This window comes from Equus asinus, chromosome 26 (genome assembly GCF_041296235.1).
Source record: "Equus asinus isolate D_3611 breed Donkey chromosome 26, EquAss-T2T_v2, whole genome shotgun sequence".
Classification (NCBI taxonomy): Eukaryota; Metazoa; Chordata; class Mammalia; order Perissodactyla; family Equidae; genus Equus; species Equus asinus.
Genome location: NC_091815.1, coordinates 41249366 through 41271237, shown reverse-complemented (window position 1 = coordinate 41271237; position 21872 = coordinate 41249366). Strand labels below are relative to the sequence as shown.

The following is a 21872-nucleotide window of genomic DNA, read 5'->3' as shown; positions in this document are numbered from 1 at the left end:
TTCATTATAACGAGGAAACCTTGGATCTCAGCTTTCTTTGGAAGGATTTGGGTCACTGAGGATGGGATCATAGTGAGTCAATGGATCAGAGATTCAGATATGGTAAAATTAACTGAGAAAGATGGGGCATGAGGCCAGGGATCTGGAAAGATAAGAGTTTAGTGCAACAAATAAGGTTTTACTTTCTCTGGAAATAAAATGCAATTCAAGGAGTTATGTAGATAAATTACATGCCACTTCCATAAAATACTGCTCTCTCCTGAAAATTATAAAATTATAGTAACATTCTTAAAGTAAAAAGGATTGTAGTTGGATAAGTGAAGATAAATAATGCTTGCTTTGAGAGGAAAATGGAAATAGGAGAAAGATGGAATTTAAAGTCATTCCTAAGTTTGCAGCTAAGTGACAAAGGTGAAACATTTTTAAATTTAGTTAATAAAGGTTAATCATTACAAAATAAGAATGAATTCTCTTGGAGAACTGTTAGCTGTTAATTATTTTAACAAACTAAAACGAAAAATTTGGAAATCTAATTTTATCAAATAAATTATGCATTGAAATTAGAAATTCACTAAATTATTTATAATAGCCAGAGTTCATTTTTTATTTTTATTTTATTGAGGTCATAATAGTTTATAACATTGTGAAATTACAGTTGTACATTATCATTTGTCACTCACCATATAAATGTGCCCCTTTACCCCTTATGCACATCCCCCCACCCCCTTCCCCTCTGGTAACCACTACTCTGTTCTCTTTGTCCATGTTAGTTTGTCTTCCATATATGAGTGAAATCATACAGTCTTAGTCTCTCTCTGTCTGGCTTGATTTGCTTAACATAATATCCTCAAGTTCCATCTATATTGTTGTGAATGGGATGATTTGGTCTTTTTATGGCTGAGTAGTAATTCATTGTATATACAGACCACATCTTTATCCAATCATTCAGAGCTGATCATTTTCTTCACCTGACTTGGCTTCATTTTGGGCCTGCTCCTACACTTAGGAAAAAGTTTATCCTTGCAAATCTTAAGAGAAGTGGGGTAATGCAAATAAGATCCCCTTAGAAAAGAGTGTGTAAACATGAGCATTTACATCTTTACAGAATATGTGAGCTTTTTTATTAAAATAGAATTGTTAAACTTAAGTAAATTATTATGCTCAAACTTTGGGTGCAATAAATGCACTCTGAACATTATGAGGTTGTGGAATCCAATTCCAGGGCTATGTCAATGAACTACAAAACACTAGCAGAAAATAACTATTTCATGAAAATTACATCCTATTAAAAATCCACCAGAAAACATGAGTAACCTTAAATAACTTGAGCAGGTGTTCTCAACCTGAGGCAGTCTTGCCTTCCCAGGGGCCATTTGGCAACACCTAGAGATAACTTTCACTGCCACAATTGAGTGATGGTGTTTCTGGGATCTAGTGGGTAGAGGCCAGGGATGCTGCTCAACAGGAGAGGCCAGGAGAGCTTCTCTAAACAAAGAATGATGCAGCCCCAAATGTCTATAGAGTCTGCAGGGGATGGTTCTGCCATGGGGTTCTGACAACCTTGTACAGATCCACTTGGGTCATGCATGAGAGACTCAATTGCAGTCTGATCTAAGTATCAGTGGAAAACCTTGTGACCCTTCCAGGAACATGGCAAGATCAGCATTCTTGGAAGGAGCTGTCACAGGCTATTTCTCATCCACGTCCCTTTCTTGTGGATGCCATGGGGCAGTTCCTTCTCTGCCTCCCTGGGTGCCTTCCCTTATTTAGAGCTGCAGCCTGGAAAACCACTTAGCTGTAGTCTAGAATGGACTCCTCAATGACAGATCACTCCATTGCTCATTTGTTCATCAGACCACCATCATCTAGTCCCTCTGGTTAGGTGTCATCCTGTGGTACAAGGGTCATGGGGAAGTGACATCATGCTGGCCTTTCTTATGCTGTCTGCATAAGTAATAAGGTCTCTATATCCATTTGCTTTGTTGTCTCCCTACCAGCAAAATATGTGGTAGAGTGGAAAGCCAACACAGCGTGCTGCTTGTAGACTGCTTGCTCATGCTGAGGGTAAGAAACCCTCAACTAGAACATAAGAGATTACTGAATACAACCAGCTTTTACTGTGGATTTAAACATGAAGCATAATAGGAAAATGGAATTTAAGTTCATCAATGTTTCGTCTTCATTGTTAGGGGATGAGGAGTAAATACATTAAATTTAATGTAAATTGATCATTGCAAAATGAAGATATTTCATCTTCAAATTGTAAACTAATATTAAAACATATGATACACAATTTAAACATTTAGAAAATATGAGTTGTTATAAAATAATTTAATTCATTCCAAATGACTCTCTAAATCACTTACAAGAAGCAGAGCTGATGATGTCACCCTCCTGACTGAACCCAGCCACTAGCCTGTCATTATTCTCAGGATGCAGTTTCCAGTTCTTCGCCTGTACTACAGTGTCTGACAGAAGCACCTTCCTCATTCTCTGCCTGCCACTCTCCCCTCACTGTCAATACTCCTAAAATACTGGATTTCTAAACTTCTTTGGGGGCTCTACATGCTTTCCCATCCAGGAGTCAATTCAGGCAATTTTCCATCTGCCTAAAACAGCTAGACTCCACTCTGGTTAAAAAAATTACATATATATATATATATATATATATATATATATATACACACACACACACACACACATATATACATATACATATGTAAATATATGCAAATATGTATGTATATTTCATGTAACAATACGAAAAAAAGAAAAGCACATGCACAGTGGAACCCAATTCTTTCTCCCCAATTAACATTTCTCTACTTTCCGTTATCTTAAATATGTCCAGATTCCATAGCACAGTGCAATGAGGCTGATTAATGTTACCTAATAGTGTAGAGGGATCATTAACAGTTCCACTCTGAGCTGTGGAAGAGCAGGGACATAACTGCTCTTATTTATCACAGAACAACAAAGTTCTAGCCTGATTTCAGACACCTAAGTTTCACTAGAAATTTTTGAAAAATGATTGATAACTGATCCAACTGCACAGTTAGAAGATATATAGATGTTTAACCAGATTGTTAAAACAGTTTTCCTTGCCAAGCTGCCACAGCAGAACCCAGAGGCACATGTTTCACTGGTGATGAGCACAAAGGTGCTGAATGCTGACACATGAAGACGCCAGCATGGAAGTGTGCACCAGCCACTGGCTTGGGTTTATGATCAGGGATGAACAAAGTGTCAAAATGGAAGAGAGAGAGTAAAAGGAGACAAATGTGCTCACGAGGACCAGGATGGTGTGTGTGGCTCTGGCCTCATGGAAGTTCTGGGGGAAAGGCTGTTGCTGTGAATGTCTTGGACTCACTGTTTGTGCCTGTGCAGGACGAGGACCATGGAGCCACTTGCCAAGACCACGAGTCCCAAACATATTACATCAATAGAGAAGAATATGCCTACATGTAGTGACACTAAAAATCTGTCTGGAATGGGCAATACACAGTATCCATAAGTTTTCTCCATACTCATGTTTTGGCTCTTCCTTGGGCCAGTGACACTGGTAGCAATAAAACTATTTAACACAAGAGGCAGGATCCAACAGAGGAAACAACAGAATCCAATGCACTTCGGGGGTCTCATTCTGAGTTCCATCCACCTAGAGATGCTGGGGCAAAGCTTAAACGCCTGGAAAACACTGAGGAGGCAGGTAGTGGTTAGGGAAACCCCTCTGGAAACTCTGTGAAAGGAGAAGACACATTTACATCCAGCATCACTAAGGAAATATTTCCATCCAAAAGCTGCCATTGACTGCGGGACCCCTTTGTGGAAAACAACCAAGATGTTGGCTAAGACAAGCTGATTAAGGATCAAGCCAGTGTTCTCAACGTGTTCCCAGTGACCAAAGTAAAGATATAAAGACAAAGGAGTGAAGAATTTCCAAGGATCCCAGCTCCAATCTGAGTGAGGACAATAAGACCCAAACTTATACTAGCAGAAACCATTTCATCAACTTAGAGTGTGTTATAGGCTAAACTGTGTCCTCCCAAAATTCATATGTTGAAGTCTTAACCCTCAGTACCTCAGAATGTGTCTATTTGGAGATAGGCTCTTTAAAGAGGTAATTGTTAATAAAAATTCATTAAGGTGGCAATGCTTCCCATGTAATTCAATGTACTAAATAAGCCTAATTAGTTTAACATCCCTTTTTTTTATAAGGAAAGAAAACAAATCTTTCGAGGTGAGGTGTTATAGGGGACCTCTGGAAAGCCTGAAAGTTATTTCCAGGTCAAAAAGATTTTATTTAGAATTTGATTTGGGGAAGTTTGTAAAAAATATCAAAAGATTTTAAAATACTTGGTCAAATAGGATCATAGGTCACTGTGAAACAATGCTTAGTTATCCATTTAACCATGGTTACAATTAAAGACTTTCAGGCAAATACAGAGAATGAAATGGTTGTAAGAAAAATCTTAGCTCTTGTAATGAATGATCTGATAAAAACAACATAGGAGATTTTTTTTTTTTGAGGACGATTAGACCTGAGCTAACTACTGCCAATCCTCCTCTTTTTGCTGAGGAAGACTGGCCCTGAGCTAACATCCTTGCCCATCTTCCTCTACTTTATATGTGGGACGCCTACCACAGCATGGCTTTTGCCAAGCAGTGCCAGGTCCGCACCCAGGATCTGAACTGGCAAACCCTGGGCCGCTGAGAAGCGGAACGTGCAAAGTTAACCACCGCACCACCAGGCCAGCCCCAGATTATTTTGATAAAACATAAAATCCCTGCCCTTTAGGTAGACTACTCAAAAGTAAAGGAAAAAACCTTTCATAATGTCTTTATCAAGAGCAGACTAAAAGCCCAAGAAAACTTGTCCTTTCAATAGAGAGAAAACCAAGCTCTAATTTTGCACCAGCTTACTTTTGATATTAGAACTCATTCACTTAATTAAATTAATTCCAATGTTAGCCGGCTTTACCATGCAGAAAACTTTTTTCTCAGGGTTCTTTTTCCACAAACTTTCTTTTCTTACATTTAGAATTTGTCCTTTCCTCTTTTTCACAATTATTTTTACCTTAGGACAAATGTACTTTTGCTAACAAAAACATCTCCATTCCTTATACCTTCTTTTACCAAAAACATGCATGTTCTCATAGCATAAAATTTTTTAATGTGGCAGAAGACATGTTTATTAATAGACTCAAACATCTTTTAATTTTACCATAATAAGAAGCCAAAAGTAGATAAACCTATGTTTAGTAATTAATGCCTAATATTTTATCTTATTTGGAAATGATCTGGATATTAAATAATTTTTTTATCATTTTAACTTAATTTAGCAAAATCCTAAGGTTTCAAGTTGCTGGGAGACTTTGAAGTTATTTTTAAATATATATGCTATAACACATAATTATTGTTAAAAAGTTCACCTAAAACTTTTTTGTCTTACTTACATCTATTTAGTTTACTTGTTTCCAACAATTATATTTAGATTACCTGCAAAAACTTCATGAGACACTAGACAAAATCAGCCATCAATTTTTTTGCTGCCAAATTTTGTAACAGAGGTAACGTGAATTTGTTTGGCTTTTGGTAAACCTAGGTAGAACAAAAGTTTTATATTTAATGCCAATAACTCTAAAGGCATGCCTATGTTAATCAAACCAACAGGGGCCAGCCCCATGGCTGAGTGGTTAAGTTCGTGCGCTGTGCTTTGGCAGCCCAGGGTTTCACCAGTTCGGATCCTGGGCACGGACATGGCACCACTCATCAAGCCATGCTGAGGTGGCATCCCACATGCCACAACTGGAAGGACCCACAACTAAAAATATACAACTAGGTACTGGGGAGCTTTGGGGAGAAAAAGGAAAAATAAAAAAAAAAACTTTAATTAAACCAACAAACAAATTAGCTTTAGTATTGAATATTTTCCTAGATAACATGATTCTGAAATTCATTTGAGTTAGTTTCTATTATATTTTTGAGAGTATACTCAAATTATATAGTGCTTGTTTGTTTTTAAGCCAATTAAATAGAGCTCTCCACAAATTAAATTTGATAATATCATCTGGAGGTAAAAAATATCACACATTTATAACATACATATATAGAGACACACATACATAGAGATCCCACAGCTACTGTTTTAAAATTATTCCCATGAATCAGGTACAGTAATTCAAAGCTCACTAGTTATAAAAGAATAGTTGAATCCAAATTTTGTTTCTGGCAGATGGAATAAATTAGGGTTACTCACTTAGACGGCTAAAGTTTTTTTTCCCCTAATATTTGTAGAGAAGATTTTTTAAATGCTAGATTTTAGGCAAGGGTGTATCTATAGCCATTTACCTCTTTTTTTCCTTAAGTCTTAGGAATTGGGGATAGTCTAGATAAGTTTCTGGAAATGTTATAGCCTTTTGAGATAAATAGGGGAGGTTTTTGGGATTGGTGAAAGTGAATGGGTGGAATCTGAACTGCCTCTAGAGCTGCATTTCCGTTTTGCAAAGATTTGTAAGATAAGGACAGTTGCTCTCAATTCCTCAAAAATTGGGTTGTAACTTAAATGACATCATAGGTTGATCTACCCATCCAACTACATCATCCCTAATTTGCTTCTTTCCCTCTGAGTACATAGTTTTATTTTAACTTAGGAAAAAAGGCCTGTAAAAATTCCTATTAGACTCTGAATGTCAGCTTTTACTCTGGCAAATTTTTGACCTTAGAGCTACTGAAAAAAGTCCTTCTAAGTATCTTGCCAGTTTTTAGCTGGGACAAATAGTAAATATTTCTGGCAGTATTAAACAACTGCACTGATTTTTAATTTTAGTTTCCCCTTGGCTACCAGGAAGTTTACCAGGAACATCTCCCAGAGTTTTGTTAACTCTGGGAAGGGCCCATATGGGGCCCCTCCTTCAAAGGTAGATAAGGGGATGTGGGTAAAGACATTAACTTAATGGACTTTTGTTTATGGTAGTATAGTCTTTTCTTTTAGGAACCTCATATCTATAATTTTTCATTAGTTTTTTTGCAATGAAACTCTCAGTGAAGCTATTTGAGCATTTTGAAGGCTTTGCTTTTAAGTGCACTTTTTAAATGATCATATCTAACTAGAAGTTTCCTTCTAATGACCAATGTAATTCCCCTGAGGGTGGTGGCAGTTTGGTAGGAACCCTAGCCACAGACAGAGTTTAATCTCCATTTCTGCCCAGCTACATCTGGCTGAAAATGGGGTACAACCCACTTTCTGCCAGACCATATTTTGGGGCCCCCAATCTAATGGTTACCAAGCCAAGCTCTCAGAACATGAAAGAAGCTTAATAAGATTTTGCTGTTCTTTGTAAATATTTCCGGCTTCTGAGACCACAGTTTTTAAGCAGGTGCGCTAGAAGGTGGCATACGTGACTCTTTAGGAATTAAAAATCTTATTCTCATCATAAATACACAGTTCCCAAGTGTAGTGTGCAAAAAAGACAAGTTTTGGAAGCTCAAAATAGCCCCAGAGTGGCCCCTGTAATTTTAAATCATCTTCTGCATTATCAGTCCCTCAAGACAAAAATTTACAAGAAAAAGGACCATAGTTCTTAAACATAAAACCAGCTGGAGTTCCTGAGGGAGGAACTTCTCAGGAAACTTTAGAAAATGAAAGTCCCATGGTAAAGAAAAGCTTGCAAACAAGAATGACAATAGGAAATCCCTCAATTTAGTTAGAGTACTCAGTGACCAAGGAAAACTCCTGCTCAGGGAATCCCCTCCTGCAGCAATGACTGCCAGTCAAAAAGGCTGCACCAGCACTGAGACAATCATCTCCTGGGCAGCCACCCCCAATCCCAAAAGAAGGCACTGATCTCAACCAAATGGAGGGAGGTCAGAATCCGAGAGGATCCACAATCAGAAGAGTCAGTGATTCATGGAAATGATGAGCCCAAGGCGCTCTTGTAGGTACCAAATCCAGTTCCAGGGGATGCCGGTCCATGAAGATGAGGTTGCTTCAGCTTTTGCTTTCTGACACTACGTCTGTTAAACTAAAAAGAAAGACCCAAAATGAGAGGCAGAGAGGCATTTATTTGGGGATCAAACAATTGCAATGTGGGGAGCACAGATTAAGGTAGAAACACAAATAGTGTCCCAATTACAGGAGAGGGGCTCAGAGTTTTTATGGGAAAAAGGGAGGAAGATGAGGTGAGTTGTGTTAAAGAAGAGTTCATTGGTGCTAGATGAGGTGAGGCTAGGTGTGTACTTCATAGATTGCCTTGAGTTCGGTCATCAGGCAAAAAGCTAGACTTGTACTTCATTGATTGGTTAACAATTAGGTCATCAGCAAAGTCCAATGTCATCAGTCTTTACAAACATGATATTCTTGTCCTTACTCACTTCTTGGAATGTTGGCGGTTTGGTTCAGTTTGGAAGATAAAGAAAAAAGATATGCAAGGCAATTCCTTTAAAATAGCTGCTCTGGCTCTGTTTTAATATGGCTCCACTCATGTCACCTTTCACAGAGGTGTGAACAGGGAAAAGAGGAGGATGCAACATGAACTGAACAGTAATGGGAGAGCTCATTGACAAGTGGCTATTTCAGTCAATACTTGAAAAAAAATGAAGGAATAAGCCATGTGGATATATTGTGTATAATATCCAAGCACAGTAAATAGTCATGTCCCAATTTCTCTATCAAATCAATGGAATATAAGCAGTTCCACCTCTGCTGACCAGTGGCTTATTATTTAATGAAAAAGGGGAAAGAGAAAGAACATTTGGCTCTGGCTCCCCCTAAATTTCCCAAAGAAGTGGTTCAAATTAATATAAACATTTATAATACCTAATCATCGTGAATGGGCTCTTGTAAGTGCTGCTGTTTATCAGCACACAAAATGTCTCACACCTTTAAAAAATCTTCTAAATACTCAAATGTCTTAATTTTAATGAAATCTAACTTATCACACTTTCTGTGACCATCTTGTTTTGGGTGGTATATTTAAAAAATATTTAATTAACATGGACACAACAATTTTTCTACATATTTTCTTCTAGAAGTTCCGTTGTTTGAGATTTTACATTTAAGACTGTGACTAATTTTGAGTTAAATTTTTGCACAGGACTTGATAAGGCATGGGGTAAATAGTCACAGAGAAGATGATTCAAAGTTCAGAAATGGCTAAATTTTGGCCAAAAGCAACTGGGAATATGATGATTTTATTTACATAGATGGAAAAGACTGAGGGAGGGTCAGGGGCTGGAAAAACAGCTCAGTTTTGGGTACACTAAGATGTCCACCAGAGAGTCAAATTGGGAGGTCAGGTAAAAAGTTAGAAATATGCATCTAGAGAAGCCACATGCACCAAAATATGGAGATATGTCCAAGGTATATAATTTCAGGGAGTAAAGTGAGATTTTAATATTCAGTCTATATAATGTCAATAAAATATTAGGTATCGAAAGGACCAAATGAATGGGGGCTATTTTAAATACTGCAGGGCCCAGCGTTAGTAATTACACATGCTTCAAGGCTGGTTTGAATTCTTCAAACTTTTTTGATGACTGCATAAACCCATGCAAAGGAGGATACACTATTATCAGTGTTATGGGATTCTTGAGGTAGCTTTCAAAATATTTTTTTAAGGTACACACCTAATTTAAGGTTGTAAAGATTTTTGTTGCAAGCCAACTGGCCACGAGAGGTAGACAGGGACACGCTAGAAACGGAGGCCGCCACTCACAGCAGAGACCAATGGGGACTGCCAGGATCTTACCAGGTAAAGACAGACCCAAAGATGGAAAAAAAAAAAAAAAAAAAAAGTGGTCAGGGACAGACAGGAGACAAAAGGAAAAAAAAAAGGAAAAATTTGACTTGCCTAGAGATACAGGCCGTTCTAGAAAAATTTAAGAGAAAAAAAAAAGTGGGAGGGGAAGACTGATGATGCCACCTTGGGGCCATCCCAAGGAGAGGCTGCTGACCGGAGGCCCCAGACCCCTTTCCCACCCGCTTCCTCTTATCAGCCAGAGACAGAAACTACAAACCACAGCTTCCAGTGGCTATATGTTTAACACAGGAAAAAAAAAAAAGGGTAAGCCTGTGACTTTAGGCAGCTATAAGCTTAAGGGGAAAAAAAAAGGTAACTTTAAATCTTTCGTAGCCAGTAAATGCCAGCTCTAGCCAACGTGATACCAGTTAGTCCTAGGTTACTAATTAGTTTACATTAGGTTACTTAATTAGTTTGTTGATGTAAAAAAGACAACAACCTATCTAAACAAAATCCCCTAGATACAGGGGGAAATATAAAAATAACCAATTAAGCTATATATAATATTTTAATAATAGATGAATTATATATATCATATAATTAAATTATAACAAAGGTCCATAATACGACCCAAAAGGAAATCCAAAATCTATATACTAAAATTTATATATTTTAAAAACTTATATAACAAAAAGTTTTTAAAATGTGCCTATTGGCTTTCATGTCTCTACAACAAAAGTTCTAAATTAACTTTAACATTTGCTAAAATGCACCAATTGACAGGATTTCATCAATTTAATCAATCCTGGGGCTCTAATTATACTCATACCAGGGTATCCCACTCAAAGTAATCATTGTATCCCATATAATCCTAAAAATAGAACTAAATATAAATTAGACAAAAAATAGGTATGCCTTACTTTAGTTGTAGCATAGTTGTAGTGTACCTAAATTTCCCACATTCATAGTATCTCTTGCCCTAAAATATCCCATATTGGGCAAGGACAGACGGCCTGACATAATAAATAATAAATTAAAATTCTAAATAAGTCTTTGGCACTTACAAGTTAGCATAATCAATGGGACCTCATGGACTCCCAATTAAACTAATTAATATGGCCCAATGGAAGTTCAAACAAGACCTTCAAGGATTAAAACATATAAAACCTAACAAAGAGGTGATTATTCCCATTGCTTTTCATTTGAAAGCCCAATTTTGCCTGTTTTTAAACTAAGAAAAAACAAAGGATGTGTCTGATGAATTCCTACAACCCTAATGCTGTGGTTCCATCTGTTAGGACCCACTCCCCTACATCCAATAATATTAGAATTGCTCACTCCATTTGTCCACAACCAGTAAATATTTTGCTCTTATAGATTTGGCAAATGTGGTCTGTTCAGTGCCTGTTTAACAGCCTCTTGGCTGTAGTCTGACATCACTGCTGAAGGGACACAATATACCTGTTACAGGCTACCCATCAGGTACCTCAACAACTTTGCTATCACACACAGTCTCAGAGGACAAGATCAGAACTGGATCCACCTTTCTCCAGGAGCACAGTTATGACAGTACATTGATGACACCCTCCTCCAAGGAGATTCACGTGACATACAGGTCCAACATTTTATAGTCTTCTTTGGGTTCTTGTGGCAACATATTCCTCATTTATAAATTTTATTTAATCTCACTGATGCTGCCATTTACATATCAGCCCACCTTAAATGGGGCTCCTTCCAACAAATGACTCTAAAATCTGTCCAAATTAAAATCAACAAGCTCTCCCATGAGTGCTTCAGAGACTTGTTCACTGTAGAGGCTTTGACAACCTCTTCTCGCATCTTCTGGAGTCTCTGGACCACCTCTGATGCCATTGGTTACTCAAGGGCTTCTGATGGAAGAAACTTCCCTCTCAACTTCTTGCTATACTTCATTAAAACAGCAATTGCTGGCTACAATACTTGGCTCCCCTAAAAATAGAGGCTCCCACAGACCTGAGCCTGTGACTCTCCATACAACCACCCATAATGCTTTTGGTCAGGGAAACAGCACCTGATAAGCTTGGCATGGCTACCGAGGCCTCCTTAAGACAGAATAGAGCTAAATCTGGGCATTCTGGCATGTTTCACCTGCAGGAGGGTGTGACCTCTCCTGTCCTTCATCCGGATAGCATGCCATGGTGCTGGAGAAGGTCACCTCTCCTCTAAGAACCCTTGGCTACCTGCAAAATCCCTTGAGGTTAACTGAGTGAACAGCAATGAGAATTTGTGGACTATAAATAACACTACAACCATCATACATGATGGAGCTTGATAGCCTCTTGCTACATTCCATCTCTTAGCCAGGATGTCTCTGATCATAAACAGGATCCAAGAAACAAAATACTTGGCCAACCATCAGACAGGCAGTAGGACTGACTGCCCTGGCCAAAAAATGGCCTCATCTTCACATTTATTATAAATGGATGGACCATTACCTAAAAATTGTCCCCTTCAAGGTAAAGGGCTCTGGGGATCTCTTGCCTCACAGACACTCAAAATATAAATCAAAATCACACAAGTCTCTGCATATAATAAGACCAGAACACAAGGCCCTGCCGGAACACTCCTATTCCCTTTAGCATTACAAACATTACTAATAATAACCAAGGTGCACATTTCACTTCTTAAAACACACAATACTGGACTCTTGAAAGAAACATTCAATGGAACTATCATATCCCTAAATGGTCCCAAATAGCTGATTTAACTGAGAAAAATAATGATCTCAATTACTTTTAAAATTCCAGTCCACCAAATACAGTCCTAAATGAGTTTCTATCTTGCTCTAGGCCTTAACTTATCTTAACAGATTTTTGGTTATGCCCCAATCTTATAAGGGGTGGAGGCCAGACCAAGGGAGCCTACTATTTTGGGACTAATTAACCACAGAGTGTCCCACTGGCCAAGAAGCTGCTCATCTGATATGGGACCCATTTGAACCTAAAATTCTATTAAAAAAATAAAACCTGTCAAGTGCAGCTGCACACCATTCTGTTGACTGTTGATCTTCTTTCTACTCAACTAGATGCTTTCATTGGTTTACAATCTGGAGGCCCAAAGCCCCAGGTAAGCCCTTGTTTCAATCAAACATGCCAAATGCTGAGACCCACACGAACCTGGATGGGTATCCACTTGGAAGGGACACCCTAGTCCACATTGTCCCAGTCCAAGGCCTCACCATTGAAGATGACTTTGTTTCCTGCACCAGAGACAACTTCATCCTGGACACTAAAACCTGTATCACAGTGATACCCAAGGACTACATCTCCTAAGGCATAAACTGGACACAGGTAATTTCTTTACTTTTTTCCTTTAATATTAGGGGTTCTATTGTGTTTCTGAGCTTGCTGTCTGCTTAGCTCACGATCCTTGTGTATTCATGACTCTTTGCCAAACACATACTCCTATACTTAAGGCCTAATGTGGAATCCAATAATGGTTAACATCATCTCCGCCATTCTAAATATTAATGGAGATTAGTGATTTCCCCAGGAGGCACCTGCCTCACATCAGTCAGTCCCTCCACCTCCTGGGGACAGGACCCCTCACGCCCCAGTGCCTTCTCCTACCATAACAACTTCCTGACCTGCATCTCTGACCATGACTACTCCTTCCCCTTAGTTATACACAAATACCACTAACCTTAACATGTTCTTTACTAGATTGTCATCTTTTATCCTCTCACAACATCACTGCCAGACCTTCCTCCTTCCCCTGAGAAATACACCAAGATATTATCATATATCTCATACTTATAGCATATTTTACATCTCCACCAAGATATTGTTAGAGACCCCCAAAATTTCAGATCTATTTTCTTGGCTAATGCCATAAAATAGAAAACCCATAACTTCTAGCCTGTAAGAAGTCCTTTTACTTTCACTTATGGTCCTTCTTTTTCTTCTCTCAGAATAAATATTTTCTATGCTGGTTAGGGCAACTATACCCTACTCTCTAAAAGTCACCACTATTATCACCTCAAAGTCTTATTAAAATAATGCCAAATAGTCACAAGTCCACTTGTTCTAACTGTATTTTCTTAGATTCTGCATTTGTCAAGTTGGCAGCCACTAATCACAGGGCCAAAGCAAGAGTTAATTAACGTCATTGACCTCTCTCCCTCAGGTCAGCTTGCCTGGCGCAAACCGTTCAAGTGCAGCCCAGCCGACCCACGGCTGTGCCCCCACCGCCTCCTTTATCTAACTCTCCCATGCCAAGTGAATGTTTCCTCTGCCTTAAATCATCCCAGGACCAGACAACTAGGGACAGCCCATATGCCCCAAAGCCTGTGGAAATTATTCAAACTAGCCAAACCTAAGCTGTGTATCCTGCCTTGCCTTCCCCACAGAAACCCTGATAGAGGCTGTGTCCTAGGCTTGCCCCTTCCTTCTACTTCTCCTCCTGCCCACCCCGGTCATCAGATACAGAGATATGTTCAAGGTATGTTATTTCAGGGGCTAAAGTGATAGTTTAACCTTCGGTCTGTAACGTGCCAATAAAATATTACAGGGATGGAAAGGACCAAATGAGCAGAAATGAAGAGGGATATTTAAATCACTGTGGGGCACAATATTAGTAATTACATGAGTGTCAAGGCTGTTATGAATGCTTCAAATTTTCTGTTAACTGCATAATCTGGTGCAAAGGAGGATACAGTAGGTAGGTGGTGTGGGATTTGTGAGGTAACTTTTTTTTTTTCTAGTGAGGAGACTGGCCCTGAGCTAACATCTGTTGCCAATCTTCCTTTTTTTAATATGTGGGACACCACCACAGCATGGCTTGATGAGCAGAGTGTAGGTCCATACCTGGGATCCAAACCTGTGAACCCCGGGCCACCAAAGGGGAGCATGTGAATTTAACCAGTACACCACTGGGTTGGCCCCCGTGAGGTAGCTTTTAAAATATTTTTGAAAAGGTATACTCTTAGGGGCTGGCCCTGTGGCCTACTGGTTCAGCATACTCTGGTTCAGCAGCCTAGGTTCATGCGCTTGGATCCCAGGTGCAGACCTATACCATTCATTAACCATGCTGTGGCAGTGACCCACATACAAAATAGAGGAGGATGGTGCATATGTTAGCTCAGGGCTAATCTTCCTCAGGAAAAAGAAAAGTATTTTTTAAGGTGGTAAAGATTTCTGTTGCAAGCTAATTGACCACAAGAGGTAGAATCTCTTCTGAGTTATCAATACAAGCTTAAAGGAAGTTGCATTAAAAATAAAAGAATGGTCAAGTCAGTAACAATTTTTTACCAGATTAATATTTAATGGAGATCATTGTTTATACTTTGGACCTGTGATGTACAAATTAATAATCCTTATACTGATTTTCAATCTGTTGAAAATTAAGATAATTTTCTGATAAATGATGGACTGGTTCTTTAAAGTAAGCAAAAAATATTCATAAAATATGATATAGATACTTAAACAACAAAGGAGGTAAATAAAAATAGATTTGATAATTTTGGAATTAAGATAAAGATATAATAAAAATTTTGTTATTAAGTAAACTCTATTGGCATTTCAATACACACAATTACAGTTGTTTGTACATAATGTCTAGACTTGACTAAAGTTGCTGGAATTTCAGATTATAAAAAATTGAGTAAGACTTTTTAAAGCATAGAAGAACAACACTCTGTTTTCTAGAGAGAAACAGTTAGAACTTTAAAAAAATCAGCTATTGGTGTCTGGAATTCCAGTCTTGAAATTTTCAATTTAGGTGAAAATAGCTGAGAAAAACAATTTGTAAATTATTTAGATACTTAATTTAGGCCATTAGAAACTGATAATGTGTTTTCTTTGAGGGTCAATTAATATCCAACGCCTTTATTTTAATGATTCTGACTCATAGACTGCATCTGCATAGGAAAATTGAAGCATAAAACAGAGCAACCACCCCAAACTTCAGAAGGTCATTGATGTTTTCAACGAATTTATCACACCCCTATATTACTCAGATGTTCTGATTTTTATTGTTCTGTTTCACATGATTTTTTTTTTAGACTGAGTATTCAGTCATTCTTTCTCTTTTTAAAAAATTTAAATAACAACAAAGTGTTACAGTATTATTAGCAAAACCAAATAAAACTACTTTAATTAAATATTTTATAAAAAAATTTGTAATAAGGAATTCTGCTATTTTCACCCACCTGATTGAATCCTTTCACTGTCCTGTCATTTTTCTTAAACAAAAGTTCATATTTCTTGGAAAACTATTAGAAATAATTAACAACTACAGCAAAGTTGCAGGGTATAAAATCAACTTACATAAATCAGTAGCATTTCTATACTCTAATAACGAACTAACAGAAAAAGAACTCAAGAAGACAATATCATTCATGATTGCAACAAAATGAATAAAATACCTTGGGGTGAATTTAACTAAGGAAGTGAAAGACCTATACAACGAAAACTACAAGACTTTCCTGAAAGAAATTGATGACAACATAAAGACATGGAAAGACATTCCATGTACATGGATTGGAAGAATAAACATAGCTAAAATGTCTATACTACCTAAAGCAATCTACAGATTCAACACAATCCCAATTAGAATCCCAATGACATTCTTTACAGAAATGGAACAAAGAGTCCTAAAATTCGTATGGGGCAACAAAAGACCGCGAATTGCTAAAGCAATCCTGAGAAAAAAGAACAAAGCTGGAGGCATCACAATCCCTGACTTCAAAGCATACTACAAAGCTACAGTAATCAAAACAGCATGGTACTGGTACAAAAACAGGTGCACAGATCAGTGGAACAGAATTGAAAGCCCAGAAATAAAACCACACATCTATGGACAGCTAATCTTCGACAAAGGAGCTGAGGGCATACAATGGAGAAAAGAAAGTCTCTTCAACAAATGGTGCTGGACAAACTGGACACCCACATGTGAAAGAATGAAAATTGACCATTCTTTTTCACCATTCACAAAAATAAACTCAAAATGGATCAAAGACCTAAAGGTAAGAGCTGAAACCATAAGGCTTCTAGAAGACAATACAGGCAGTACACTCTTTGACATCAGTATTAAAAGGATCTTTTCGGACACCATGTCTTCTCAGATGAGGGAAACAATAGAAAGAATAAACAAGTGGGACTTCATCAGACTAAAGAGCTTCTTCAAGGCAAGGGAAAACAGGATTGAAACAAAAAAACAACCCACTAATTGGGAAAAAATATTTACAAGTTATTCATCTGACAAAGGGTTAATCTCCATAATTTATAAAGAACTCACACAGCTCAATAACAAAAAATCAAACAACCCGATCAAAAAACGGGCAGGGGACATAAACAGACATTTCTCCAAAGAAGATATACGGATGGCCAATAGACACATGAAAAGATGCTCACCATCACTAATCATTAGGGAAATGCAAATCAAAGCTACACTAAGATATCACCTTACACCTGATACAATGGCAAAAATATCCAAAACAAAAAGTGACAAATGTTGGAGAGGTTGTGGAGAAAAAGGACCCCTCATACACTGCTGGTGGGAATGCAAACTGGTGCAGCCACTATGGAAAACAGTATGGAGATTTCTCAAAAACTTAAAAATAGAAATACCTTATGACCCAGCCATCCCACTACTGGGTATCTATCCAAAGAACTTGAAATCAGCAATTCCAAAAGTCCCATGCACCCCTATGTTCATTGTAGCATTATTTACAATAGCTAAGATGTGGAAGCAACCTAAGTGCCCATCAACTGATGATTGGATAAAGAAAATATGGCATATGGGGCTGGCCCCGTGGCCGAGTGGTTAAGTTCGCGCGCTCTGCTGCAGGCTGCCCAGTGTTTCGTTGGTTCGAATCCTGGGTGCGGACATGGCACTGCTCATCAAACCACACTGAGGCAGCGTCCCACATGCCACAACTAGAAGGACCCACAACGAAGAATATACAACTATGTACCGGGGGGGTTTGGGGAGAAAAAGGAAAAAAATAAAATTGTTAAAAAAAAAAAAAAGAAAATATGGTATATATATACAATGGAATACTACTCAGCCATAAAATAGAATATAATCGTCCCATTCACAGCAACATGGATGGACCTTGAGGGTATTATGTTAAGTGAAATAAGCCAGATAGAGAAAGACGAACTCTGTATGACTCCACTCATAGGTGGAAGTCAAACATAGAGACAAAGAGAACTGATTGGTGGTTACCAGGGGAGAGGGGGGCTGGGAGGAGGGCACAAAGGGTGAAGCGGTGCACCCACAACAGGACTAACAATAATGTACAACTGAAATTTCACAAGGTTGTAAGCTATCATAATCTTAATAAAAAGTTAAAAAAAACTACATTAAGATATCATCTTACACCCATTAGAATGGCAAAAATAACTAAAACAAAAAGTAACAAATGTTGGAGAGGTTGTGGAGAAAAAGGAACCCTCATACACTGCTGGTGGGAATGCAAACTGGTGCAGCCACTATGGAAAACAGTATGGAGAGTCCTCAAAAAATTAAAAATAGAAATACCATATGACCCAGCCATCCCACTACTGGGTATCTACCCAAAGAACTTGAAATCAGCAATTCCAAAAGTCCCATGCACCTGTATGTTCATTGCAGCATTATTTACAATAGCTAAGACGTGGAAGCAACCTAAGTGCCCATCAACTGATGACTGGATAAAGAAGATATGGTATAGATATATACAATGGAATACTACTCAGCCATAAAAAAGGATAAAATCATCTCATTCATAACAACATGGATGGACCTTGAGGGTATTATGTTAAGTGAAATAAGCCAGAAAGAGAAAGACAGTCTCTGTATGACTCTGCTCATATGTGGAAGTTAAACATGTAGACAAAGAGAACAGATTAGTGGCTACCAGGGGAAAGGGGAGTTGAGGGTGGGCACAAAGGGTGAAGGGGTGCACCTACAACATGACTGACAAACAATAATGTACAACTGAAACTTCACAAGGTTGTAAACTATCGTAATCGCGATAAAAAGTTAAAAAAATAAAAGTTCAGATTTCTTGGCCTGTCCTAAGTGACTTCCCAGAACAACCACCCTCCTCATTTCCTGCTGCTGTCCCATCTCTCATACTCCACATGTAGGAGATTCGCCCCACTCCGGTATGGCTGCACGCCTTCCTTACATGGGTCATTCCAGGTGATTTTCCTCCAGTCAAAAAGATGAATTCAATAATACTTCAAAAACACATTTAAATAAAACAAAACAAAACTAACAAAAAACTTTCCTGAAATCTCTACAAGGCCCAAAGTGAAAGACTTCCCTCGGATGTTAAGCTCAGCAATTTCTCTCCCTTCCACTATTTAAAAATGTCCGAAACTTCTCCATAGAAGAACCTAACAGTTAGACTGAGGAATCTTTGTTTCATTATGTACATGATGTTCATTTTTAGCTCCACATTAAGATTGATGCAAACAGGGACATTACTGCCCTTATATGCAATAGTGTCACACACTCCTGACATTTAAGAGGTCCTCAATATTAACTAAAGTTGAAATCAATATTTGAATGCAATGAAGAGAACAGACTCATAGCACTGCAGGCAGTTTAGAAAATAGTCTTCCTTGTCCTGCAGGCAAAGCAGACTGAGAGATACGCATGTCGTTGAGAATTAGCACAAAGGGGCTGAGTGTTGGAAAACATGAGGCCACGAGCACAGAGAAGTTCGTCATCCACTGGCCTCGATATGCAGCTAGAGTCATCCAAATTGTCAAAACAATGTAGAGTGAATACAATGTAACAAAGAGCTCACGAGGATCACGATGGTGCGTGTGGCTCTGACCTCATGGGAGGGTATGGTGGAGAGTCTGTTGCTGCAAATGTGTTGGACCTGCTGCTTGTATGTGTGCAGGACAACAATTACAGAGCCACTGGCCCAGACCATAATGCCTAAACTCATAATGTCAGGGGAAAAATATATCATTGTGTATATTGTGCCTATAAAACCCTCTTGCATACGCCAAGAGCAAAATCCATAATCATTTTTCACATTAAAGTTCTTCGTGTTCAATGGACCATTTAATATTACAGGAATACATGAATTTATCAAGAGATGCAGGATCCAGCAGAGGAAACAGCAGAAGCCAATGAATTTTAGAGATCTAATCTTGAGCTCCATCCATCTCCAAATACTAGGGTTCAGCTTAATGGCCTGGAATCTGATACCGACCTGGATATCAGTTTCCCCACATTAAACCCAGCATATATGGGGTTAAAACCAAAACACTCATTCCCTGCTTACTCTCTGGCTTCCTGGCTCCAGAATCCACTATCCTCCATGGAGACAGACACTGTCAAGGACAAGCACCTGGACTATCTCCTCCCGCAAAGAGATATGGGCTGGTGGGAAAGCTGCTGACCAGCAAGGTCACAGGCTTTCTCTTCTCTGCAAGTGTCTCAAGGCCAAAGACAGGCTGGTGGGAAAGCTCCGACCAGCAAGGCCATATGCTCCCCCTCCCCTACCTAAAGCCCCAAATAAAAACCCTTCCTTTTAGCTTTTTGGGGAGTTTGGGATTTGAGCGTTAGCTGCCCTCTCTCCTTGCTCAGCACTGTGCAAAAAAATAAAATTCCTACTTTCTTCCACACACCCAGTGTCAGAGATTGGCTTGCTGCGCAACGGGTGAGCGAACTCACGTCAGGTTCGGTAACAAATCCATGGAAGAGGCAGATAGTGCTAAAGGAAACTCCTGTGTCCACTCTGTGAAGATAAAAGGCAAGTTCACATCCAGTATCATCCAGGAAATATCGCCATCCAAAAGCTGCCAGTGTCTGAGGTACACTTTTAGAGAAAAGAACCATGGTGTTGGCCAAAACCAGCTGCATGAGAATCACATCCGTGGGTCTCAAATTATGTCTAGAGAGCAAAGTGAAGTTATAAAGACAAAAAACAGAGATATTTCCCACAAGGCCAACTCCTGTCTGAGTGAGGAAGATAATCCTCGTTTCCAAACTGGCAGAAAACACCACATCAGTACCTAGAGGACACGTATTGAATGAACAATTAAATAAATGAAAATAAATATGTCACCATCACCATGTCCCTCAATTTTCAATACTTAGCCTACATCTCATATAGCCTCACTTTAAGTGGGTATTTAGAATTTTTGCCCACGTGTGCAAAGGCAACGCAGTGAAGATTAGGACTGTAAAAAGGCTCAGCATCCACCTACCACGTAGATGCAGGTGGCAGCACTGCAGCACGGGCTTCTCCCCAGCTGTGGCGATGAGGGAAGGAGAGCTCTGTGCACAGAGACGGATTTTCCCCACTATATGTTCTTACATGAAAAAGGCAAGATACAGACATGAGTAGAGTATGTTTCCTTTTCTTTTTTTTAAGAAAGTAGAGGACTATAAATACAGGGGCAGAGATTGAACAGGATGGAAGGATAGAAACGTAAACTAGGCTTCATGAAGTAGTCTGTGTTACATTTTGACTTATTCAAATATACACATATCACATAACTGTTGAAAAATATTAATCAAAATCAGATATCAAAATCCATAAAATTCAAAGTTAATTGAAAAAATTACCCTTACTGTCTACCAGCATAGTGTTCCATGTGTACTTGTAAAAAACATTTCGTATTACACAGAGGTACATATGAAAGCAAAAATACCTAACAGATATATTAAACTGTTGTCCATACTCATATTTTGCAAATTATACTGACATAAGCTATTAGAAACATATAAAGTCTATTAACATAATTAGTAAACATGACTTTCAGCATAAGACAAAATAATACATACAAATTTTAAAATAAAAACTCAAAACCCAGGGCTGGCCCCGTGGCCGAGTGGTTGGGTTCACACGCTCCGCTGCAGGCGGCCCAGTGTTTCGTTGGTTTGGATCCTGGGTGCGGACATGGCACTGCTCATCGAGCCATGCTGGGGCAGCGTCCTGCATGCCACGGCTGGAGGGACCCACAACGAAGAGTATGCAACTATGTACTGGAGGGCTTTGGGGAGAAAAAGGAAAAAATAAAATCTTTAAAACAAACAAACAAAAAACCCCTCAAAACCCTATAAATTTTGGGAGAAATAATGCATGTAGTGTACAAGTTAAAACACATATGCATTCCCTATTTCTTTTCATTGAAAGAG

The 21872-nt window shown here is 38.7% G+C and overlaps 2 pseudogenes; both read right to left on the bottom strand.

Annotated features, from left to right (window-relative positions):
• Positions 1-732: 732 nt before the first annotated feature.
• Positions 733-11900, bottom strand: LOC139042158 (vomeronasal type-1 receptor 1-like; annotated as a pseudogene).
• Positions 10459-19959, bottom strand: LOC106825594 (vomeronasal type-1 receptor 1-like; annotated as a pseudogene).
• Between the last annotated feature and the right edge of the window lie 1913 nt (positions 19960-21872).